The sequence below is a fragment of the Lissotriton vulgaris genome, chromosome 6 (assembly GCF_964263255.1).
Source record: "Lissotriton vulgaris chromosome 6, aLisVul1.2, whole genome shotgun sequence".
Classification (NCBI taxonomy): Eukaryota; Metazoa; Chordata; class Amphibia; order Caudata; family Salamandridae; genus Lissotriton; species Lissotriton vulgaris.
Genome location: NC_141694.1, coordinates 1,801,556,505 through 1,801,582,664, shown reverse-complemented (window position 1 = coordinate 1,801,582,664; position 26,160 = coordinate 1,801,556,505). Strand labels below are relative to the sequence as shown.

The window sequence follows — 26,160 nt, the reverse complement described above, 5'->3', positions numbered from 1 at the left end:
TACTACTGGCTTACACGTGATACAAAAACAGTTTTTATGTTGTGTTGCAGTTTTAAATACCTAGATATTTTACTACTGCACTTACTTCAACATAAAAACCCAAAACAAAACTCAAAACTTTATTTATTAGTTACCTTTTTACAACATATAGCACCCTCTCCTACAACACAGCTGCACCACATCTCAGTTCTCACTTATACATGGTGAAATATCAGTTTATAGTCAACTTTAAAACGATCATCAACTAAAGTGTAGAAATACATAGTGTCTGAACATTGGAAATCCGAAAACACAATATAAGAGCTATTTGTGTGCCTCTCTACAACTGTGTCAGTGGTGTATTAAGTATTGCAGTACTTTTCTACTTAGATCTGTCAGATTAAAAGTTTGGGAAACAGTGCATATACAACTCTGCACATTAATCTCTATCAGAGCGTTAAGCTCACTAATTCTTCCAATTACATGCAAAGGGTGTGTGACAAGTTGCACATATAATTCACCATATGGTTCTAAAAGACAACATATACCTCACTAAAACGTGTAAATTCATGTGTTTGTTGCTGAGTACATCAATACAGCCTGGATGATTGAATGAGTGCATAGGTAGTGCCTAGGTGATTCCCTGAGGATACAGGTAGTGCCTGGATGATTCCTTGATTGTGTGAGAACTCCATGGGTCGTTCCATATCTGCATATGTATTGCCTTTATGTTTGCATGAGTACATTAATACTATGTGGGTGCTTTGGATGAGTGCATGAGTAATGCCTGAATGATTAGATAAGTGCATGACTAATGTCTCAATAATTCAATACATGCATGGATGGTGGCTGGATGAATAAATGAGTGCTACTCTAGGTCCTGCATGACAGCAGGAGTGCTTAGATAGTATATTGGTGATTTATAGAGTGCATGAATAGTGCGTATGTGATTGTTTATTTGCATGCATAGCACCTGGTAGATTGGATGAGTGCATGAGTAGTGTTTCAGTAATTGGATGCGTACATGGCTGCTTATGGTTCAGTGAACAGGTAGTGCCTGGGTGCTTGGATAAGTACATGTGTAGTGCCTGGATAATTGAATGAGTGAGTGCATCAGTAGTGCCTGGCTAATTAGATGAGTGCATGATTAGTGTCTGAGTGATTGCTTGAGTCCATTGTTAAAGCATGAGTGATTGGATGAAAGCAATTGTACTGCTGTGTTGAGCATTGCCTCAGTAATTGAATGAGTGCATAGGTACTGGATGGGTGATAGGTTCACTGCAATGGTACTCCCTGTGTAATTAGATGAGTGCATGAGTAGTGCCTCAGTACTTCGATGAGTGCATGGGTTGTACATGTGTGTTTGGATGGGTGCATGGGTTGTGCCTGGGTATTTGAATGACTGCATAGGTACAGCCCTGGTGATTGTATAAGTGAATAGCTGGTGCCTGGGTGATTGGATCAATGCATGGGTAGTGTCTGCATAGTTTAATGACTCCATAATTAGTTCCTGCGTGATTGCAAGAGTGCATGTGTAGTACCTGGGTAATTGGATAAGTGCAGGGATAGTGCAAGAGTGATTCAATGACTGCATGAGCAGTGGCTAGGTTATTGTATGAGTGCCTGAGCAGTCCCTGGCTTACTGTAAAAGTACCTCCATTTCTGTTAGATACATAACAGTTGTGGCTATATCCTTGACTCATTGTTTAAGCCCTTCTGTCAGTATCAAACTACCTGTTTTGGGTACTAAGGGGCCGATTATGATTGCGGTTTTTCCGCATCCTCGGGGCCGGCGGAAGCCACCGCCGGCCCCGAGGATGCGGAAAAACCGCAGCGGATTGACCAAGGACCCACCGCCACATTAGGATGGCTGGTGGGTCCTGGTTTCCGTCCGCAGCTTTTCCGCCGCGGTCGGCTTACAACCGCGGCGGAAAAGCTCTGATATGGTGACGGTGTCTCTCAGACACCGTCCGCCATATCAGGATGGGATTTTAAAAGTGCTTTTCGCGGCGGGTTTTCCGCCGTGGAAAAGCATACGGATCTTCACCTAGGGGGCCCGTTGCGGGCCCCCTAGTTGAAGGGCTGTGGGGGGTGCACATGGGGGGTACCTATGGTACCCCCCTGCATTTGCATGCAGAAAGCGGCAGGCACCGCGCGGTGCCGGCCTCTTTCTGCATGCAAATGCAATGCGTGCATTTTTAACATTGCCGGGGGTGCAGCTTGAAGCTGCACCCGCTGCAATGTTAAAAATAGAGGATGTGACCCCCACCCTGGCGGTCACATCCTAATCGCACAGGAGGGGACTCCGCAGCCCATGCGGACGTCCCCTCCTCCTCAATGATCGTGGACGGACACAAGTCCGTCCGCGATCATAATCGGCCCCTTAGTCTTTAGTTGGGTACTAAGTCTTTAGTCAAATTTGATAAGATCTGGGGGTCTTTTTTTAGCTGAAAGTTACTCATTATTTGATGTTAATCTAGCAGATAAACTTTGATTTATGTCGTATGCCTGCAACGATACTCGCATTTAGTTCGATTGGATCCAATTAGAACTTGTTAATGATTTAATGTCAATTCTGTTCATGTTTAGATTTCTTTATTGTTTCTTCCCTCGTTCTGCTTGTTTTGATTTGTTTATATATTTTTGTTTCCTGTGCAGCTAATAAAAATTGTTTAAAAAAAAAACTACCTGTTTTAGTGTATGTATCCTTTTCTACTGAGCTATGTGTGAGTAAAGTCTAGATATCACAACTGATGTGTAATATATACTCAGCATGCACATGCATCAGTAAGTTTCAAAAACTGAAAAAAAACAATTCTCACTTTTTCAAAGCACAAAGCCTTTTCTTATTGGCATACCCACTTCATTTCTCAAATATTTCTTGTGTCTTTAAAATATATATTTATTATTTCTCAAAGAAAGTTTACACACCAAGCGAAGTTAGCACAAGAACTCTCAAGAGACAATCTGCACTATAAACCCACACAATTTTAAACACAGCATGTTTAAAGAAATACACTATCCTGACCATATACATAAAAAATGTTAACAGCCTTATCAATCAATCAATCAATCACAGCATTTGTATTGCGCACTACTCACCCGGAAGGGTCTCAAGGCGCTTGGGGGAAGGGGTCTGCTATTGCTCAAACAGCCAGGTCTTGAGTTGTCTCCTGAAGGCAAGGTGGTCCTGGGTCAGCCGGAGGTGGATGGGGAGGGAGTTCCATGTCTTGACCGCCAGGTAGGAGAAGGATTTGCCTCCGGCGGTGGCTCTTCGGATGCGTGGTACGGTTGCGAGGGCGAGGCTGGTAGACCGTAGCTGGCGGGTGAGCGTGTAGAAGATCAGGCGGTCGTTGAGATACTTGGGGCCCAGGTCGTGGAGAGACTTTTGTGCGTGGATGAGGAGCCTGAACGCGAGCCTCTTGTCAACAGGGAGCCAGTGCAGGTCCCTCAGGTGGCCGGAGATGTGGCTGCGTCGGGGGATGTCCAGAATGAGTTGGTCGGAGGCGTTCTGGATGCGTTGGAGTCTTTTCTGTAGCTTGGCTGTGGTTCCGGTGTAGAGGGTGTTTCCGTAGTCCAGTCGGCTGGTGACGAGGGCCTGGGTGACCGTCTTCCTGGTTTCGGTCGGGATCCATCAGAAGATCTTGCGAAGCATGCGAAGGGTGTGAAAGCATGATGAGGATACGGCGTTGACTTGTCTGGTCATCGAGAGGGAGGAGTACAGGATGAAGCCCAGGTTGCGTGCGTGGTCTGTTGGCTTGGGGACGGTGCCCAGGGCTGGGGGCCACCAGGAATCGTTCCAGTCGGAGGGTGATGGTCCCAGGATGAGGACTTCCATCTTGTCTGAGTTCAGTTTCAGGCGACTGTTCTTCATCCACTCGGCGACGTCTTTCATCACTTCGTGTAGGCTGGTTCTGGCGGTGTCGGGGTCTCTGGTGAGGGAGAGGATCAGCTGGGTGTCGTTGGCGTAGGAGATGATGTTGAGGTTGTGTTGGTGTGCAATGGTGGCTAGAGGTCTCATGTAGATGTTGAAGAGGGTAGGGCTGAGTGATGATCCTTGCAGGACTCCACAGATGACTTTGGTGGCCTCGGATCAAAACAGGGGGAGGCGGACTCTCTGTGTTCTTCCGGCGAGGAATGAGATGATCCACTTCAGTGCCTTCTCTTGGATGCCGGTGTTGTCAAGGCGTTGGACTAGGGTGCGGTGGCAGACAGTGTTGAATGCTGCGGAGAGGTCAAGGAGGATGATTGCCGCTGTTTCTCCGTTGTCGAGCAGGGCTCGGATGTCGTCGGTGGCTGCGATGAGGGCGGTCTCGGTGCTGTGGTTGGCTCTGAAACCGGATTGCGAGGGGTCGAGGGATCCGTTCGTCTCCAGGAAGGCGGCAAGCTGTTTGTTGACGATCTTCTCGATGACTTTGGCGGGAAAAGGGAGGAGCGAGATGGGTCGGAAGTTTTTGAGGTCGGTGGGGTCCGCTGTTGGTTTCTTCAGTAGGGCGCTGAGCTCGGCATGCTTCCAGCTCTCCGGGAAGGTGGCGGTGTTGAAGGAGGTGTTGATGATGTCCCGGAGTTGGGGTGCGATGGTGGAGTCGGCCTTGTTGAAGACGTGGTGGGGGCAGGGGTCGGTTGGAGAGCCGGAGTGGATGGTGTTCATCGTGCTGGCTGTGTCTTCGGTGGTCACCGTGGTCATGGTGCGGAGGGTGGCGGTGGGGTTCGTTGGTTCGGTGGTTGGGTGCGTGGATGGTGCGCCGAAACTGTTGTGGATGTCGGAAATCTTGCGGTGGAAGAACGAGGCGAGGGAGTCGCAGAATTATTGTGAAGGGCTGATGTCGTTGTTGCCGGTGCTGGGGTTGGAGAACTCCTTGACGATGCTGAAGAGTTCCTTGCTGTCGTGGGCATTGTTGTCCAGTCGCTCCTTCAGTGATTTCTTCTTGGTGGTGTGGATGAGCTGGTGGTGCTTGGGGGTGGCGTGTTTGAGGGCGGTCATGTTGTCAGTGGTCCGGTCGTGGAGCCAGGCAGGTCTTCTTGGAGTCTTTGAGTTCGTCGGTGAACCAGGGGGCTTTCTTGCTTCTGGGTCTGCTGGGAGGGTTCTTCAATGGTGCGAGGTCATCGGCGCAGGTGGTCAGCCACTGCGCGAAGTTGCGGGCCACTTCGTTGGCGTCTGATGTGCTGGCGGGTGGGTTCTGGCTGAGGGAGGTGGTGAGCTGGTCGGCGGTGATCTTGCTCCAGCTCCTGTGAGGAACCTGTTGCGGGTGGTGGTGGGTTGTGGTTTTTCGGAATCTGAAGTGGACGCAGCTGTGGTCAGTCCAGTGGAGTTCGGCGGAGTGGCTGAAGCTGATGTGCTTGCTGGATGAGAAGACGGGATCAAGCGTGTGGCCGGCGTAGTGGGTGGGGGTGTTGACCAGTTGCTCGAGGCCGAGGTTGGCGAGGTTGTCCATCAGGGTGGCGGTGTTGCGGTCCTTGTTGTTCTCTAGGTGGAAGTTGAGGTCCCCTAGGATTATGTAGTCGGCAGAGGGGAGGGCGTGTGGGCTGATGAAGTCCGTGATGTATTCGCTGAATTGCATGCGTGGTCCTGGGAGTCAGTAGATGAGGGTGCCTCTGAGGGGCATCTTTGGGTCGGTGTGAATCTGGAAGTGGAGGTGTTCGGCGGTGGCGAGGGTGTCGTCGGCGTCGGTCGTGATGCGGATGGTGTTCTTGTGGACGATGGCGATGCCTCCTCCGGTCTGGTTGATGCAGTCCCTCCTGATGATCTTGTATCCATCCGGGATGGTGATGGTGATGTTGGGGACTGAGGAGGCGTTCATCCATGTTTCACTGAGGAAGGCGATGTCTGGTGATGTTGTGTCGAGGAGGTTCCAGAGTTCTACGGCGTGTCTGTGGACGGAGCGGGTGTTGAGCAGGATGCACTTGAGGTCGCTGCTGGAGTTTGGCTTGGCGGGCGTGGTGCAGGTTCGGAGGCAAGAGAACTTGCAGGTTGCGCAGGTGAAGGGTCCGTGAGTGCGTCTTGGGGCGGCACGGCAGCAGGTGGGATTTCGGTCAGCATTGAGTGCGTTGAGGGCCGCGGCATCATAGGTCTGTCGGGTCGACTTGCATCGCTGGGGACCAGGGGTCCTGGCACTGGGCGCGGTCCAGGCGCGGACGGGCGCAGACGGGCTTGCCTTTGGCGTGCCTTCGGCGCTCAATCGGCGCGCCCGCTGCGCATGACCGCTGCACCTGACCGCTGCGCGGTCGCCATTTATGGCCCAGTGGGAGGGAGGGAGGAGCAGCTGGGAGGCAGGAGCGGGGAGGGCACAAAACGAAAAGGGGGCGTGGCCGCTTAGACGGCGGCGGGAAGTGGGGAGCGGGGCGGGCACAGGGGGACTAAATAACTAGCAACTAAGCCAACACAACAACGTGTAGGGGACAGCAGTGACAACAATCGAAAGGCAAAAACAAATTAGGAAACGAAAAAGGTTAAACACAGTTTAAGCAAACACACACACGCTAAATACGGCGGGGGGGCAGGGAACAGAGAGGCAGGACAACGAGGCTGCGGGCAGCAGCGAGGCGAGGGGCACACGCACAGCTGGTGGCCGTGTGGCGCGGGGGTGTCCTGAGAACAGGTCACACTCACCTGCGCCGCGCGGTCGCCATTTATGGCCAAGTGGGAGGGAGGGAGGAGCAGCTGGGAGGCGGGAGCGGGGAGGGCACAAAACAAAAAGGGGGTGTGGCCGCTTGCACGGCAGCGGGAAGCGGGGAGCGGGGCGGGCACATGGGGACTAAATAACTAGCAACTAAGCCATCACAACAACGTGCAGGGGACAGCAGTGACAACAATTGAAAGGCAAAAACAAATTAGGAAACGAAAAAGGTTAAACACAGTTTAAGCAAACACACACACGCTAAATACGGCGCGGGGCAGGGAACAGAGAGGCAGGCACAACGAGGCTGCGGGCAGCAGCGAGGCGAGGGGCACACGAACAGCTGGTGGCCGTGCGGCGCGGGGGTGTCCTGAGAACAGGTCACCATGAGCAAGAACATAGATCACCATGTAAACATATATGTGATTTCATAATAGATATACAGCTTCAGGCCATCTTTCCAAAAATATATAGTTCTCTACGTCTTTAAGCAAACTCAAGAGTCTCATCATACATATAATTATCTGCCCCCAGAAAAAAACATCTCACCATCTATACACATGCAAACCGGTCATATAAGTTAAAAACCACATTGAAAAATACTTCTTAATACATATCTAACAAGTAATACTACTTTATAATTCATACATTTGAATCTTTTATTCATGACTACACTACTCCTGTTTAATAATGTGACTAAAAGTACCGCAAATCCCAGAATGCAAATAACATAGCTCTGTCTGTTCTGCACACGATGCTTAGACAATAAAAAAATTATTTTTGAAGGCATTGCTCATTTTAATTTTTAACAGTCCTAACATCTTAAACACATACCCTCTGCCAGCTACAGTTCATCTAATATATTTTTTCATATCACTGTGATACTCTTTTTTTTATCAAACTCCTGTATACATCTTCATTTCTAGTGTAAATGTTTTAAATAACTAAAACATTTTGAACATAACAATGAAGTGAGTTTGTAGATTATATTGTTGTTTTAGCTGTTTCTGGATAGTTTTGACACTGATAAGATTTTAAAAAAACTAAGCACAAGAATGGTACACCACTCTCATACAAAGCAACTATAAAATGGCAACCTCTCCTCTTCAACTCTCCACTCTATGACCATGAGAATGGCAGCAAATGAAATCAAGTCTATAATTTTAGACTACTCTATCGCCGCTTGTGAATGGTTAGCATCTGTTAACCCATACCCTCTCTTTCAAAACGAGATTCCTGTTTACGTGTGTTTGCAATGTTTTCGCAATCACTTGAAAATGCTTAGGGGCATATTAACAAGGGCCCTATCTCCGCTTTTTTGGCCTTAAAACTCAGAAAAGCGGAGATAATATTTTTGCCCTATTTACAAGGCGGTGCTAACATGCATTAGCACATGTTAACAGCTGTTATCAGAACGCCTCACCTCGCATCGCTAATGAGATGCAAAGTAGGCGTTTCTTTTCAAAACAACACGGATAATATAGTTAACTGCACTACTCTGTATCAACAAGCCCGCCCAGGACACCCATAGTGATATAAAAAGCTGCGCTAACCTTCGTTATCTCTGTAAGCTAACATCTGCAAAATTTCTGACTTAGCAATATTTATAAAGGGGGTGGATTCTAAGGCTAAGTCCACATCTCCCTATTACTAAGGATTCCCTTATCGCTGCCGTTGTATCGCTGGATTTCCAGCGATGTTCCCTCATGTCAATACTATCGCTGGATTTTATATTGCCGTGGAGATAAACGTTGATTATAATGCGTTATCTTGGCAAATAAATCCAGCGATTGCCGGCATTAAACAAAATCACGCTAAGCGGGCGCTGCGATATTTATCGCAATTTTTTGAAAACAAACAGAACTAGCAATGTCTGTTGGGCTAAAGAGGCTTCAAAAAAAGAAAGGTATTGGCAGGGACTTGGGTTTGCCAAATGTGGAGTTTACTTGGTTTTGCCAGAGAGGGTTAAAGTTTCATTCGTTACTGGCTCTGGTTAAAACCATTGTGGATTGCGGAGCTCCTCACCTCATGTTTGTGCACTGTGGTGGCAATGACTTAGGCACATTGACTCGGGTAGAGCTGCAAATCCTAATGAAACAAACCTATGCAGGACTGATGTCACTTTTCCCCCACACTATCTTGGTGTACTCTGATAAATGGCAAAGACAGAAATGGAAGTGGTCAAATCAAATCTGTCCACAGACTGATAAAGCCAGAAAACATGTTAGTAAAACGGTTTCTGCATTTCTCAGAGACCATAACGTGGGCTCAATCTATAACAACAACCTGCTTTTTGACATGCATGGAATTTATAGAAATGATAGAGTGCACTTTACGGACAAAGGCAACAGTGTGTATCTGAGTAACTTGAAACTATGCATCCGGTCTTATGTGTAGCTGTCATATACACACAATCAACACAACAAATCTTGTCAGAGCCACCCTAGTACCTGAAATATTGTTATTTCTTTTTATAAAGATCTTTTTTTTCTTGTTGTTGGGAATCTTCGTGACAACATTGAGATGGTCTCAAATTTGTTGCAAAATTGCAAAACTAAAGCAGATATTTAACAGCCAACAGCACTTGCAAAAATAATAACAAAAATATCTATTTTAAACATTGCACTACACATATAATTATATATAATGCTTCTTTAAGAAACATGTTTAAACTTATGTTTTTCAAACACATTTTCTTTTAAAACCATCTTTAAAACTGATTTCCCATTTTTGCAGTTATTCAGGGCATTGCGATGATGTTGTTAACCGCAACGACCATGCTTTTTCCATAAAGTGGAAAACACATATATGCTCACATATTATAGTATTTTTGGCTCTAGGAGTTTATTATTGTACAGTCCAAACTCATGTTTTTTGTGTGAGTTTTGATAAAAAACATCTCTAAAACCTATTTCTCTCTTTCGCAGTGATGCCGGATGTCGCGATGACATCGGTACCCATGATCACCTCGATGACGTAGCGAAAACGCATAGCAAAAGCAGTAATTCATAGTCACGACCACATGAAAAATTACAGCAATATAATTCATTCTAACCATCAAGCTAGATAAATCGCTATCTAAATACCTCTATAAAAACATTTAGCAGTCTCTCAATATCTCTATAACAATGTGAAATAATAATACCCTAGGTTATATGAGTGGGTGCATAAGTCTCCAAGTGGGTCTGTGACTGGCTGCATTAGTCCTTCACAAGGTCTATAAGTGGATGCATACATATATACATATATGAATGGGCACCTGAGTGTTTTAGTGAGTTTGTGAGTGGGTGTATAAGTTTCTGACTGGGTATGTGAGTGCCTGTAAGAGTGTCTGATGGGTATGTGAATGAGAACATGTGTGCATGAGTGGGTGCATAAGTGTTTGAGTGGGTCTGTCTATCCCTGGATGTGTGATTGGAAGCATAAGTCTCTCGGTGCATCTGTGAGTCAGTGTGTGAGTGTCTGAGTAGGTCTGTGACTGGGTGCATGAGTCTCTGAGTGGGTCCCTGAGTGGGTGTATACGTCTCTGACTATGTATTTGAATAGGCCCATGAGTCTTTAACAGCATCTGTAAGTGGGAGCATGAGCCTCTAAATGCTTATCTGAGAACACACATGGGTATCTGAGTGAGTCTGTGAGTTCTGAGAGGGCATGTGAGTGCGTGTAACAGTGTCTGTGTAGATATTTGAGTAGGTAAATGAGTCTGTAACTGTGACCAGCGAGGTGTGTGTATATAGATACTTTTAAAATGATATTTTACCCAATATTCGTGATGACGCTGAGATATTTGCAATGTCTCCACTATGGTACACGGGAAGCACGCTGGAGGTCGCAGCATTGTCATGAAAATTGCATGCAATTAAAAACATAACATTTGGACATATAACTTTGTCACTAACGTCCCTGTTTCTCAAGCATGGGGTCAGAGTATACCCGCCCTGACCCCTTATATTAGCTTTGACACAAATTGTAAGCCCCGGGAACCGTTCCCGATCAATAAATTGGCAGCTGCAACTCACTGTTCAGGTTGAGCCCAGCCAATCAAAGCATTCCTTTTGCCACGTGCATTCTCGATTTACCGCAAAATCGCTGCAAAATATCCGTGGTCAGAGATACCACTATAATGTTCGCCTTTAATTTCTCAAAAACTACTGAATGGATTTGCACCAAATAATAAAAAGCAAAATCTGCAAACAACATCTACTTTTCTGCCAAAGTTGATGTAAATCCGTCCAGCAGTTTGAGCTGTAGGACTGACAACGCGTTCCTATGGGAAGTAACATTACAAATGCACCCTTATTTTGTACCCCTATTTCTTGGTACCCACTGCATGGATCACCACCAAACTTTCCATGACACACAGAACCTACTCTTTGTTGGGCAAATTTCATGAAGATTGGTCAAACTACGCCAAAGTTATAGGCAAGTCAAGAAATGCTTTTCCTACGGAAATTAGGTCCTAACTATAACTACCTACTGGTGACCCCCAGGAGGTAATGTGTATCAATATAAATAAATATATATATATATATAAATATATATATAAATATATACATATATATATGTATATATATATCACAAAGAAATTCCCCTTCGAGAAAAAATGTATCGCACTCAATGAGATGTTTGCAGACTTTTCAATTCCTTACAGGCAAATACCATGGTAATACCGTGGTATTTGCCCATAAGGAATTGAAAAGTGTGAGGATTAAAAGTCTTCAAACATCTCCGTGAGTGCAACCCATTTTTTCTCGTTGGGGAATTTTTTTGTGATTTAATACAGTGGAGTATGCACTGCCAAGAAGCGCTGAGGAAGCCAGCGGAACCGAGCTAGAGTGCTGAAGGTATAACACACCAGTCGGACAGAAAAAAACTGATTTAGCTCTCTAAAAGTTATCTGATGCAGCTACAGCATGGAGGAGGAAGAAAAGTACCACTATCACTCATGATGTCCACAGCTTCTTTCACCACCACATCTGCTACTGCTGTTAGAGGGCTAAGAGAGTTGTTGTTTGGGCTGTGAGGGCTGCCTTTGTCCGTAGGTGAGGCCTCAAGAAAGTTTTGTTAAACTGGTGTGCTGGAGAGAGAAAGCCTAAAGAGCATATCTTGGCATGACTGTCTTTAAAATGTTCCAACACAGAATTTGTCTTCTCACAAAAGAGCTTGGAATCGTCAAATGGCTTATCCATGGCATATCCATGAGTGGCAGCTGCACATTACTCGAAAGTCCTGTGGTGTACATCTAGGTACACGCCTGATCACGACACTGGTGCTCATTGCACAAGTCACACAGTTGGTTGTATTGATGCCACTCCTCCAGGCATATTTTTCTGCCTACTGTACATGTTTTGATTATATCAGTGAAGGTGCTCCTGTATTCATCAGGGATGGCTGGTAATATTCTACTGGCCATAACCCATTAAACATGCAGGGGGCATTTCTAAAAACAGACAGCATTCAGGGACCTCAGTGCCAAACTGTCACAGGAAAAGAATATGTTGCTGAATGCATCAATGTTCTTCACCTCTCTGTCCAGAGGCGCAGTACGCTTTGGGACTTACCTTGATGATGTAAGCTGATCCGTTTGGTTCTCAGGAGTTTAGTGATGGATCAAAAGGCTGGGTCTCTTCATTTGGGTCCCTGATGTCTAGCTACTGGGTGACTTCCTGGCAAAGTTGTGCATAGCGTAGACCTAGTCATAATCAAGGTATTCCGCATGGGGCTTAGCATGCTGATTACTGTGATCAAAAACTGAGACAGCTGGTGAAATAGGAATTAAAGAAATGAGTGGATAAACTTAATGGGCATCTTTAGCAAAGTGCAGAATAGAAGATATATATTTGTGTGATGGCCTCAATAAAAGACAGTAAAGGTTATGAAATAGCAGATCCAGGCTGCATAGGTTTTGTCAATACGGTTGCATTATTCCCTATTGTAGTTAGCTGTAGATCCAACACTTATGCTGCTCTGTGGACTAATACTGTGAAAGAGGCAGTCTTCCCAGTGGGGGACAGTGGGAGGTGCCGATAAGGAGCCCATCTTTGTTGGAGAAATATCTAGGCCACAGCCATTCTGAAAATGTATGTATAGACCAGTATCAGTGTATTGAGAAGGGAGCAAATTGTACACCTCCTTATTGTAATCTTTGTCATTTAATCTCAGATCTGGCATGGGTTGACAACAGCGCCAGATCGGAAAAGGGTGTCTGAGTTAGATTTGGTGCACGGTCTAATGTAGTCAGGTGAGGCAATAGGGTAGTAGGAACCCTCAGGTCTGCTAACACAGTAGTGGAGGCACAGACCTGCACTGTCAGGGAGCAGAGTGGGGGTCCAACCTGATCAGTCAGCGCTGGGGTTTGACCTAATTGGCAGGAGAGTGACTGGGGACCCTGTGACCCTTGGGGCAAGAAGGAGCCAGCATCAAAGGGCCTCCAGCATCAAGTGGCCTCCTAACAGCCTATATTTGCTGCAGAGTTAACAGGATTATGCTCAAAACAGGCTCAGAGTCAGGCGATGGCCAAAGAGTATGGTCCTTGGAAGGCTGACTGCGCAACTTCTCCAGAGGGAGTGGCAGGATACGAATGTATCCCACTTGGACCTTTGCGCTTGAGGTGCTACTTGCCTCTCAACTTTGTCTTTGATTTCCTGGAAGATGCCAAGCTGGAGCATGACAGGGAACTAGAGAGGGTCCGCTGATTGAAGCACAAACTTCCTCACTTGTGTTTATCCAAACAGTAGGCACCAGAGGCAGATATTGTGTGGATCTTTGACCAGCACCAGTTCTCCAGTCATAATACAGTTTACTGCCTGCCTAGAGCATTGTCATTATGGTAAAAAAATGAATTGCGTATTAAAACTGCTGCAACAATGCAGTGATGGCACTAGTTCCCACAGGCAATTTTACCAAGAGAATTTACTGCACCCCATGGAATGAGGGCAACAAGTTTTCAAAATGTTTGCATCTTATAAAAAGCGTGACAATATTTGCACTACTTTTAATAAATATATTTTTACATTTTGTTTTTAAAAGGAGCAGGAACCACAGCTGTCTATGTCTTCACTCAATATTTCCTTGTCTTCCAGATAAAAATGTGGCTTTGAGAGGTCGAGCCACCCAGTCAAGTGTCCTTGCAGGAGCGTACCAAGCTGCTGGGTACCTTGGATTGGCGATTAATGCAATTGATGGAAATCTGGATACTGATTATAATCATGGCTCCTGCTCCCATACAAATGATGAGCATGGTCCCTGGTGGCGGCTCGATATGTTAGACCAGTACCATGTGAATAGTATTTCAATCACTAGTAGAAATGCAGGCGTTGAATATATGACTGGAGTAGAAATTCGCATCGGAACCTCCCTGGCAAATAATGGAAATAACAACCCAAGGTAAGTTGAAGCTATATTCAGCATTTATTGCTAGAAGTCGTTCACATGAATCACCAGAACAGACACTGCCCATGTGTAGACTTCCTGGAGCCCATGAAACACTGAACCATCACAGACTTCAGCAGACTGGTGTGCTGCTTTGCAGTAATCAGCTGAGTGTGGGAACCAACTAACATTATCCTGCTCGCCAAGCATATTGCAGCAAGTGTGTAACATGAGACTGTTTATTGGCACCTGCTTAAAGGTGGCATAACCCTGTGCATTAGTTTAGAACATAACATCCTCTATAAATGTGACAAAAAAGATAATGAATTGATGATCCATTGGACACTGGAAGCACATGTGTAGTCAGAATTCAGATCAAATCCAAAATTATTATGTTCCCCAGATGCAGCGGAACACAAATCCGATGTAGTTAAGAAATCATACCCCTGCACATATGCAAAGTGTGCAAAATCAAGGGCAGCTCCATACAAATATACCTTTAGGTCTGGCGTTACAGTAATAAATAAGAAACACCATGCTATGTAATTCAGATAAATAATAAGGATACATCAGATATTCCAGTTACAATATGGCAAATGGAAAACAGTCACCGTTCATATTATATGATTCCAGACCTGTTTATTTGTTTGGCAGAGACTTGTTTTGCAAGATGAATTGTGTGATTTACTGCACACCGGAAGGTGTCACAGTTGAAGGTGTCACAGTTGAAACACAAAAAGAAGATTCAGGCGGTGATTTATATGTAGGCGATACGGATACTCCGCCTCAATGTTGATGGAGTATCCTTGCGCCATCATAATGGCCTGCCCACCCTATTCAAATGTGGGTGGACTAATGGTTTAACCGCAGTGGAGACTACTCCATCTTCAGACGCAGAACGTTAGCGCTTGCCGTGCATATTCTACAGCGTCTTACACTTTTAATCTCCCGTCTTGTATTTGAGTTTTATTAATTAATTATTATTATTATTAATTTTGTATTTCCCCTGTTTTTAATGCTTGCTCCCTCCTGCCCACTTACTTGCATTTTAATACTGTGTAACCACCGCTGTTTGAGCGGGTCCGGTCCCGGGGATCTGTTACCACGCTCGCCATATTGGGAGCGAAGGGGACTTATTTGGGCGCCATTTCTGAGCGTTCTAGCGCTCCTGCAGCTCGGGATCCGCCTACTTAAGGCGCTCTACTCAGCACGCAGCGGTGACGCGCAGCGGGTGTGCCCTCCCTGCGCCTGAGTCGTGCCAGAGTCCTGCCCGTCTGCGCTCGTCAGCGCTAAGGAGGCGTTTGGCGTGGCGGGACGCTGTTCCTTCATTTAGATGGTTTTCCAGTATTCCAGGGAGGAACTTCTTAGGTTGCGGAATATGACCACCCCTTGTACGCTTGCCCCTCTATATCCTCTCAGTGGTCCTTATGTTTGTTCTTGCGGTAAGTTGTGTCTCCCCTTCCCTACTCCTATATTTGCTCATATGACGCCCCATTGCTTAGTGGATTGTCTGTCGGCCACTCCCGCTCCTCATGCTCGGTCATCCTCACATTTAAAAATCTGGCATCTTAATGTCAGGTCCTTGCCTAAACACTACCAGGATATCCATGACCTGCTATCTCAGGAATCTCCTGATATATTTTGTATGACTGAAACTTGGTTGCAGGACGAGGCCACGGCCATATCCAATTTAGCACTTCCTTCGGATTATGTTATTTTTATGCTTAATCGCAGCTCCAGAGGAGGAGGTATTGCCATGGCTATAAAGTCCTGCTATCCTTGTATTTGGAAACCTATAGATATAGCCGGTTGTGAATGTGCTTTTTTTGCTGCTACTATCAACCACCATTTTACTCTATCTGGGTTGGTGATATATCGACCGCCTGGCAGTGATGTACTATTTAGGAAAGCGCTTCCTGAACTTGTTAGCTCTATGGCGATTGCCTCAGCTAATTTTAGCATCATTGGGGATTTAAATCTCCATTTTGATGCCTTTGATACTCCAGTGATAAGTGGCATTCTTGCAGACCTAGAGGCTCTTCAGCTTTCGCAGCTGATCCTCCACCCCACACATGAGTGTGGTCATATCCTGGACCCACTGTTTACCAACTTGAGTGCGGTCAAGGTCAGTCTGCCCAGACCTATAGCTTGGAGTGACCACCATCTGATCGAGTTTCAGGCCACTACTACGGACCTTTTGCATAAAACATCTGACAGAACAATCTTTAGACGTCCTTGGAAAAAACTTAAACTTGCGGATTTTCACCATCTCCTGGAGGCTTCTCCTTAGGCCCCATTTGAGGACGTTGAGTCCGGTTATACCCTCTTCTGTGATTGGATCATTAAAGCCCTTGACGTCTTCATTCCTGCGGCGTGGAGTAAGAGCCGCCGATCAGGAGCCAGTCCATGGTATAATGACTCTTTACGGCTTTTGAAAGCTACTTGCAGACAAGCAGAGAGAGCTTGGCGCAAGACTTATGAGGCGGGACTGAAAACTCTTTATCTTGCAAAAGGTAAATTCTATCACGGAGCTGTCTGCAGGGCTCGAGCAGCTTATTACTCACACAAATTTAATATTAGCCTTAATCCCACAAAGCTGATCTTCAAAGTTCTGAAAGATCTCACTGCTAACAGAGTCTCAGTGCCTGAGGTTTGCTCACCATCTCACTGTGAGGCTCTCGCAGCTTTCTTTGTGGAAAAAGTGACTAATATTTACTGCTCCTTCCCTAGCACTATGCTGGCAAGTGAGGATCTGGTTTCCACTTCCTGTAATAATTTGATCCTATCGACACTTCCAGCTCTTTCGGAGGAGGAGTTTGAGAAATTGGCGGTTAAAGTGAAATCTGGATCTCCTGTGGATCCACTTAGACCTGCCCAATTTAAAGACTCAGCTGCCTTCTGCTAGCCCCCTATTCGTCATCTTATAAATCTATCCCTCTCTTCGGGTAAAGTCCCCTCGAGTTGGGAACAAGCTCACGTTACTCCCATCCTGAAAAAACCGTCACTGGACCCTCTAAAACTCGAGAATTACCGTCCTATCTCCCTCCTCCCGTGGGCTGCGAAAGTAACAGAAGCCCATGTAAACGGCATTCTGTCCAATCATCTTCAGTCTGCTAACATTCTAGACCCTTCGCAGAATGGCTTCCGTGCTGGGCACAGCACTGAGACAGCTCTTCTCTCCATGGTTGAACATCTGCGCGCAGTGCTGGATGCGGGTCAAACGGCGGCTCTGGTACTTTTAGATCTCAGTGATGACACTGTTTCCCATGCAATACTTCTGCAGCGGCTGGGAGAGGTGGGTGTCAAGGTTCTGGTGCTGGAATGGTTTCGATCGTTTCTTTCTGATCGTACCTTTCGGGTCTCTACACCTCCCTTCGAGTCTAACCCCTACAGCAGGGGCGGTGGGTGACATTTGAAAGTGGTGGGGCGCAAAGTGATTTGCATACAGCACGCCAGCGAGCGAGCAAAGCGAGCGAGCCCGAACCCCCAAAGGGGGGTTTGGGGGGATAACCCCCCCCAAGAAATTTTTGAAAAAAAGAAGAAAAATCGTGCATTTTCAAGCAAATTTGAGAAAGCAGAAAGGTTAATAAAGCACCTCTGAGAAGTGTGAAATGACTGCTTGGGCATTAGTATTCCTCCTGCTTCACACCTCATACCACCAATGATTCAGTCCATATGGCACATTATTTGGTACATATCTCAATGAAAGCCCTGGTTCACTGAAATAAGCACCATTCTTACACTTAAGAGACAAACCCATTTCCGGGTCTCCAAAGTAGAGACGTTAAGGCAATTTGTAACCCTGGTGAAATCCAGGATAACAATTTCAACTGCATCTGTTAGGTTTCTGTATACACATTTTATGTGTAATTGTATATAAATGTAGCTAATAGTTAGAAATGCTAGATAACTCCAAAAACCTCCATTGGACACTGGTAACCAGCTCCATGATGTACCTGAAATGAACAGGAATGCTGCTCAGAACCTTCCAGAACTTGTTCAAACCCATGTATGATGGCAGAGCATGATGGCAGAGCATTTGTGTAGGAAAGACTGGAGGACTCGAGGAGAGATAGGTAGCAGGAGTTTATTAGAGGCACGTCTTAACAAGTCTGTGCATCAGTTCAGAATGCCCGTTCCAAACACAAGATGTCATCAAGCACATTTAAAAGATGCCAGAACAAAAGCATGTGCACAACAGCCAAAGACAGCCACGAGATGTCACAGGCAGAGCCATGTGCCATCTCGTGGTCACAGATAATAACAGTATACAACACACCTCCCTTCCTGTAAATAAAAAAAAATAAACAAAAAAAAACTATACAGTGGTAGAATCTTAATACATGACTAAATACTAAAAAAAAAACGAAAACCTAAACAATACTAAAATTTTAAATTCATGACAAAATCATACGATAGTAAAATCTCAACTCATGACAAAATCCTTGTATCTCTCGGGGAGACGGTGAGGCCTAGGACATTTTTTTGAAATCGCAGTGGAAGGAAAAGTCCTTACAGCCTCAGAATTCCCATTCTCACTCAAAGGACACCTTGGGGAATGTTCCACATTACCCGATTCAAAATCAAGAAAAACATTGGTGTCATCGCTTGACTCTTCACTTGACACAACAACGTCACTCGGCATACCTTGACCTTTAAATACAGAAACTCTGTTCAAGTTCCAAACACTACCATCCTCAATCCTAACAGCATGCTTGAAAACTTCAATGACTTCCACGGGACGGGACCACATTTGACCCCCTTTCGGAACACCTTCCTTTCTTTTAATACGGACAAGGTCTCCGGCTGAGATAATATGTTTGCTAACAGATCCCTGCTTTGCTCCCATCCTTTCCTTCATCTTATCCTTATATGCGCTGACTCTGTCTCTAACCAACTCATAATCTACTCTTGATGAAACACCATTATCACCCAAACTCTTTTTTAACCACCATGGATTCAAACGAGTACTGGGTTTCCGACCCCTTAAAAGTTCAAATGGACTAACCAAAGTGACAGAGTTAGGAGACGTCCTATAGGACAATAACATAGACTGAAGGGCATTACGCCAATTTAATTGACCCTTAACAGAAAGTTGGATCGCCTCCTTCACAACTCTGTTGAATCTTTCAACTTGGCCATTGGCTTCAGGATGGAACACAGCAATTTTATTGTGCACGATCCCACATTTGGTGATAAAGCTTTGAAAATCCTTACTAGTGAACTGTGGACCATTGTCCGTTACTATTTCTTCTGGGATTCCTTCCCTGCAAAAAACATCATCTAAAAACTCTACTACATTCCTAGTTGTTATCTCTTTAACCATCTTTACCTCTGGCCATTTTGAGAAGTAATCTATTAAGACCATCCCAAATTTCTCACACTCAGGTAGAACAGAAAATGGACCAATGAAATCAAGACCTAACTTCTGCCAAGGACCAAAAGGACATGCCACAGGACAAGGTTCAGGACGTAAAGGAACAGCAGACTTATCACTGTTAGCACATTCTGGACATTTTTGGACATAGTGTTCAACACAACCATCCACACCTGGCCACCAAAAAAAATCTTTTACGCGTCTCCTGGTAAAGGAAATTCCTAAATGTCCCTCATGGGCAATACCAATAATGGTATTTCTCAAAGCAAAAGGAGGGATGAATTTATCACCTCGCATCAGAACTCCATTTTCAACAGCCAACTCATCTTGAACTTTGGCATAACTCATCATATCACCTGAAAATTTTCTTAGTTCAGGCCATCCTTGTAAAATGTAATTCTTAACCTGAGTCAATTCAACACTCTTCTCCATTTCTCTTGCCCAGGACTCTTTACTTAAATCAAACTTCTCCCCAAACACTAACATGATGTCTTGTGAAGTAAACGCAACTTCACATTCGTCATTGTCAGATGGAAAATCGCACGAAGTGTGCAACCTAGACATACAATCAGCATGAATGTTAGTTTTCCCCTTTACATACACCATCTCAAAGTGAAAAGACTGTAGCCTAGATGCCAACCTGGCTAAGCGAGCTGATAAAGTTCGACCTCCACCCGGTGCCATCATGTAAATGAGAGGCTTATGGTCCGTTTTAATAATGAATTTCGTTCCCCACAAAAATGTTTTAAAATGTTCGGCTGCCCAAACTGACGCCAATAACTCTCTTTCAATGACTGAATAGTGTTTCTCAGCGTCCCTCAAAGCCCTTGAGGCGTAAGCAATTATCCATTCTTTTCCACAGTCATTCTGCATGAGCACAGCTCCTAACCCTGTGCTACTTGCATCTACCATGATGGTACATTTTTTTCCAATAACAAAAGGTCTTAAACAAGGTGCATTCACAACGAACCCTTTAAGATTGTGAAATACCTCCGTCATAACATCAGACCATACAAATCTTGCATTCTTCTTTAGAAGTGGTCTAAAAGAATCAACTTTGGAAGAGAAATTTGGGATGAATTTTGCATAGAATTCTATTAATCCTAAAAAGGCTACCAATTGTTCTTTTGAAACGGGCACAGGAGCTTTAATGATGCTCTCTATGTGTTTTTGTTTAGGTCTGATCCCAGAACCACTTATGGAATGTCCTAAATACTCAACTTCTCTTTCTCTTATTTTACACTTATCAAGACGAAGAGTAAGACCTTTAGAAGACAAAGCGGAAATGACATTCCTTAAATTAATATCATGCTCCTCTACATTTTTCCCAAATACAAGAATATCATCTTGAAAGGCGATTGCCCCTGTCAACCCTTCAAGTGTCTCTTTCATCAGTCTTTGGAAAACGGAGGCGGCACTAGCCAACCCAAAAGGCATGCGTTTGTACCTAAAGAGCCCTTCTGGCGTAATAAACGCCGTCAAATTTTTGGAATCATCATCTAGAACAACTTGATGATAGGCGCTTGCCAGATCGATACACGAAAAAATCACTGCACCTCCCAATGTTGAAACCATCTCATGCAAGTTTGGCAAAGGATGAGCATCCACCCAAATAGAGTTGTTTAAACTGCGAAGATCAACACAGAGTCTCAATTCGCCGTTGGATTTGACCGAAATAACGATCGGGGAAACCCACGGGGAGGACTCAATGGGCTCAATGATATCCTTGTCACACAAATCTTTGAGAAGCACCTTAAGTTTATCCCTGTAAGTAAGAGGGACGTTCCTGACTCTGTGCCGAACAGGAACTACACCATCGTTGAGTTTAATAGTGTGTTTAAAACCCAAAAATTGACCAAGTTTTCCACTGAAGACATGAGGAAACTCAGACTTTAGATTATCAACCATGAGATCACGATCTGGGTCATTGGTGTTAGTAACAGAGTAAACAGGTGGATTAGCTCTAGGGTCTATCTTAATCCCCAATTGATCTTGGTGTGGCCATCCTAACAAAGGCTGTCCAGACTTAGCTACGTATATTTTACCGTATGTGGATTCCCCTGAGAAAGTGATTTTTCCATAAAAATAACCTACCAAATCAATCCTGTGTCCGGTGTAACCCCCTGGAGAAATGTCGGACTCAAGTAAAATCTTGTTGGGCCAATTTTTTTTTACAACATCTAAACCCAATAATGTATACCATGCACAGGTGTCCACAAAAATGTTAATTGTTTTCCCCTCTATGATCACATCACAGGATGGAAATTTACTTACACCTTCACTACCACAAATATTAATAACAGTATTAATATCATTTTCATTTGAATCGTATTCATCAAAATCTTGAACTATGTTAACTTTTTTCGTAGTAGATTTACAAAATTTTGTTAAATGCCCTTTCTTATTGCATTTCATACACATTTTATCAAGGGCAGGACAAACTTTAGAGTTTGCCAAATGGTTTGGACTTCCACATCTGAAACAAATCCACTGAGTGTTGCTCTTCTTATCACTTTTAGTGTACTTAAATTTTGAGTCACTCTTATTACTAGTGGAATCACTTCTAGAAGAAAATGGTTTCCTGAATTTCTCTCCTTCTTTGGAGACGCTAAAGACATCTCCCTTTTCATTTCCTCTTATCTCCTTTACGAATTTCTCGGAATGTTCAATCGACCTTGCAATGTCGATGGCTGCATTTAGAGACATATCAGAGGTTGTCCAAAGTCTTTCCTGGACCTTTTTATTATTTGTTCTCATCAGTATTTGGTCTCTTAGTACCTGTTCATAAGTTATATGTTCAAAATCACATGTTACAGCAAGAGATCTGAGAGATGATACAAAGTCATCAATGGGCTCATCTGCGGATTGTTTGCGAGAATAGAAAATAAATCTCTCCATAACAACGTTTTTTTTCTTTCCAAATCTAATTTTCAGTTGTTCTGCTGCACATTCATACACATTTTTTTCTCCAGGATTAGTTAAAGCTGGGAGAGTAACAAATTCTTTTAATCCAATTCCACCTAGGCAATGTTTTAAAAGGGATAATTTTCTTTCAGGTTCACATTCAGTGCCATCCATAACTTCAACATAGGCTAGAAAAACAGGTTCCCATATTTCCCACTCCATGGGGGGGTCACCTTTATTAGCCAAAAACGAAGGAGGAGGAACGATTCCACTCATGTCAGAATTGTAGATGTAAAATAATATTTTGATGTGTTAAAAAAAAAAAAAAAAATTTAAATTAAAAGTACTTTTAATATCAGGAAAATACCTTTGTATGAGGTCGAGTTGCTAGGCGAACATGTGGAATGGATTTCAGGAAACAGAACAGCTTGAAAATCAAAATAAACGGTGAAAAATAAACAATCCGAAGATATTGACCAACTCAAAATGGCCGCCGTGGAACTTGCTTCCTATTTAGAGGAAATTGCCCTTGTTTCGATAGCGTGTGACGTGAAAACGTCTTTTGCGTTGTTGTTTCCTCTTTAGAGTGAATTACCCTTGTTGTGTGACGTGAAAGCGTCTTTTACGTTGTTCACGCATGCGCGCGTGAAGTCAGAAGCTTCAGAAACAGACAGAGACTCGCGCTGAACTCGCGCTATGAAAAAAAAATTCTCAGAGTCTGAAAATGGTGAAAATAAGTTTAAATACCTCCGAAATCGTCGTCGGAGTAGCTGCGAAAGTCCGCTTCCGTCGCTGTAAAGATCGCCCAATCAGGTAAACCAAGGGAAACTCTGTTGAAATTATTTTCCTTTTTTCTTTTCAAATGTTGACAAAAATCCTCAGTCAAATGATGAGAACGTCCTTTTACCCCCGTCGCCAGTGTAGGAAAGACTGGAGGACTCGAGGAGAGATAGGTAGCAGGAGTTTATTAGAGGCACGTCTTAACAAGTCTGTGCATCAGTTCAGAATGCCCGTTCCAAACACAAGATGTCATCAAGCACATTTAAAAGATGCCAGAACAAAAGCATGTGCACAACAGCCAAAGACAGCCACGAGATGTCACAGGCAGAGCCATGTGCCATCTCGTGGTCACAGATAATAACAGTATACAACAATTTGGATAAGCTAAACCTTCGGTAAACAATCAAATTCCAATGAGGAGGAGGACTCTCGTAGTTGTCTTTGGAAAAGTCCAAAAAACACTCCAATGACACTGGAGGAGTTTCCACGATTCTGCATCACGATCTGGTGCGTCCTTATGGAACACCAAACCCTAATAATACTTTAAAGTTCATAAAATAGAAAAGGAATTTCCCATGATCACCTGCACAAGCACCCACACCAGCTAGCCAGGATATTTTAACCTGTATAATTATTTTTACAAAAATACAACCTGTTTGCACGAGGTACTAAGAAGTAGCTGTTTTAATGGAAAAAGGTGCAATTGATCACACAAAGCAGAGAAAGGGGGAAACCACGTAGGCTACCTTCATTTTGGGAAAGATCTTACTTCATTCAAACAGTAAAGGAGAACAGTTTCAATTCCTTAACGTGCACACTGCCTACTCACATTTGTTTGAAATGCCTAGACAGCAAAGGAGAAACTGTGAACACATTAACACTGCGCTGTGCGGGTCCTGCCTAAGAAATTCAGCACATCAATGGAAATAGTTTGGCAACTAAATTAAAACTTTTGGGGGGCATACTCTGGGATATTCAACTCGGGAAAGGCCGTCATATATGGGGAGGTGGGAGGGAGGAGCAGCTGGGAGGCGGGAGGCGGGAGGCAGGGGCAGCGAATGGTCAGTCAGGGGGGCGGGGCTGCAGGGGACGCAGTGGAGGAGAACGGGAGTGGCGAGGGACACAGAACCGGGCACAGAATCAGGGGCATACAAGGGAAAACAGAAGGCAAAACAATGGGGTGCAGGGAAAGGGGGCACACAAGGGGAAACAGAAGGCAAAATGGGCACAGAATCAGGCACAGAGGGGAACAGAAGGAACAGAAGGCAGAGGGCAAAAGGGCAACAACAGGAAAAACTGGAGGCAGTGGGGGACAGAGGCAAGAGCACTAACCAGCAGCAGCAGGGCAGCACAGGCGGAGCTGTGTGGTGGGGGAGTGACCTACCTGGCAAGGAGACCATTCATACGATTGCTAAAATAATAATGGCGCAACGGGTGCCATTTATGACGGCTTGTCTTTCCTTCAAGGCGCTGCATTGTAAGACCCCTAAGTTCATCAACAACATGGTCACAAAGCATGTCCCTAGGCGCAACTTACGATCAGCCCACCTACATCTACTGACCATCCCAGCTATCAAACTGAAGCAGCAGGGAGGCTGTAGGTTCTCCTACCTTGCCCCCAAACTTTGGAACTCTCTCCAGCTGACAATTAGGAGCTGTGACAACCTTCTGGGCTTTAGAATGGCCTTCAAAACATGATTGTTTAAGCAAGCCTACTAATAGTCCGTACGCAACGCTATTACATAGGATTAGCGCCATGAAACCGTTGGTGACCGTGTGCTTTATAAGCTTTTGTTAACATAACATAACATAACATAACATAACATAACTCTTATTCTTGGCAGGGTCTTCTTGTTTCTTGATGTAATCTAAAGTCCTGGGGTTTTAGGTGTAGTAGTTATACCCCAAAACATCATTGTTCTCTTTGTGTAAGGGTCTCTGAACCCAGTCCAAACCAGTCCTGTTCTGCCTACTGCAGCATAACCACAGGGGGCGAGTTAACATTGTGAAAAGGAAGGCAAAGCCTATTCAGATGCAAGCGAAACTCCTCCCACCACTCTAAATGCGGACCAGTTCTATTCAGCCCTGCGATAAGTCACCCAGGCAAGGCAGGAAACATATCAACCCCCCCAGTGACTGTCTAGAATGAATGTACTTCTCAGCCCCTGTCACTCAAACACCAGCTGCTAAATACACAAACAGTCGGAGGCACACAGAATAGTAAGGTAAGAAAATGCCCACTTTATAAAAGGGGCATTTTCAAACACAGAATTTAAAAACAACATTCACCAAAAGGTGTGTTAATAAATTCTGAGTTCAGAGAGCCTAAACTCCATTTTCCTATTTTGTCCCTACAGATATATTTTCAATAGTGAAAAACAAAATACACATTATTTCACTATCAGGACATGTTACACAGACCATTACATGTCCTACCTTTCACATACACTGCACCGTGCCCATGGTGGTTACCTGGTGCCTACCTTAGGGGTGACTTACATGTAAGGAAAGGGAAGGTTTGGGCCTGGCAAGTGGGTGCACTTGCCAGTACAACATGGCAGTTTACAACTGCACATGCAGACACTACAGTGGTAGGTCTGAGACACATTTAAAGGGCTACTCATGTGGGTGGCACAACCAGTGTTGCAAGATCCTAGCCTGGCAGTTCAGGCTGGACTGTTTCCATTGGGAGCACGGTCAAGACTGATTTGCATATGGCTGGGTTTAAACTGGAATGGCATAGGGAACAAAAAACAACGGATTTCGGCCCAGATCTTTGTACTGGGGTGAATATTTGACATTGTTCAACATTCTGTCCATCAATTGTTCTTTTTGCAAGTCCATTAGTAGGATCCGACTTATAGACCCAGACACACAGTGTGCACTTTACAAGGGACTTACCAGTAAATCAAATAGACCAGTCATGGATAACCAATCAATATCATAAATTATACAGACAGCATATGTCATTTAGCACTGATCAGCAGTGGTAAAGTGCCCAGAATCCTTTAGCCAACGAAACAAGGACAGACAAATAGGAGGCAAAAAGTTTGGGGATGACCCTACAGAATGGGCCAGTTTCAACACTCTATATTTATGGCCTCAGTATTTTTTCCGCAATATTTTTGTAAC

The 26,160-nt window shown here is 44.6% G+C and overlaps 1 protein-coding gene and 1 pseudogene across 2 annotated transcripts in view; both read left to right on the top strand.

Annotated features, from left to right (window-relative positions):
• LOC147709532 (fucolectin-like) overlaps nucleotides 1–26,160 on the top strand; it is a 1,051,872-nt gene that overhangs the window by 859,580 nt on the left and 166,132 nt on the right. The gene's annotated exons all lie outside the window — the stretch shown is intronic.
• Nucleotides 13,109–26,160, top strand: part of LOC147709533 (fucolectin pseudogene) — a 56,488-nt pseudogene continuing 43,436 nt past the window's right edge. Inside the window, exons 1-2 of the transcript XR_015296448.1 lie at nucleotides 13,109–13,178; nucleotides 13,679–13,982. The product of XR_015296448.1 is annotated as a fucolectin pseudogene (transcript). The remainder of the gene's footprint in view (nucleotides 13,179–13,678; nucleotides 13,983–26,160) is intronic.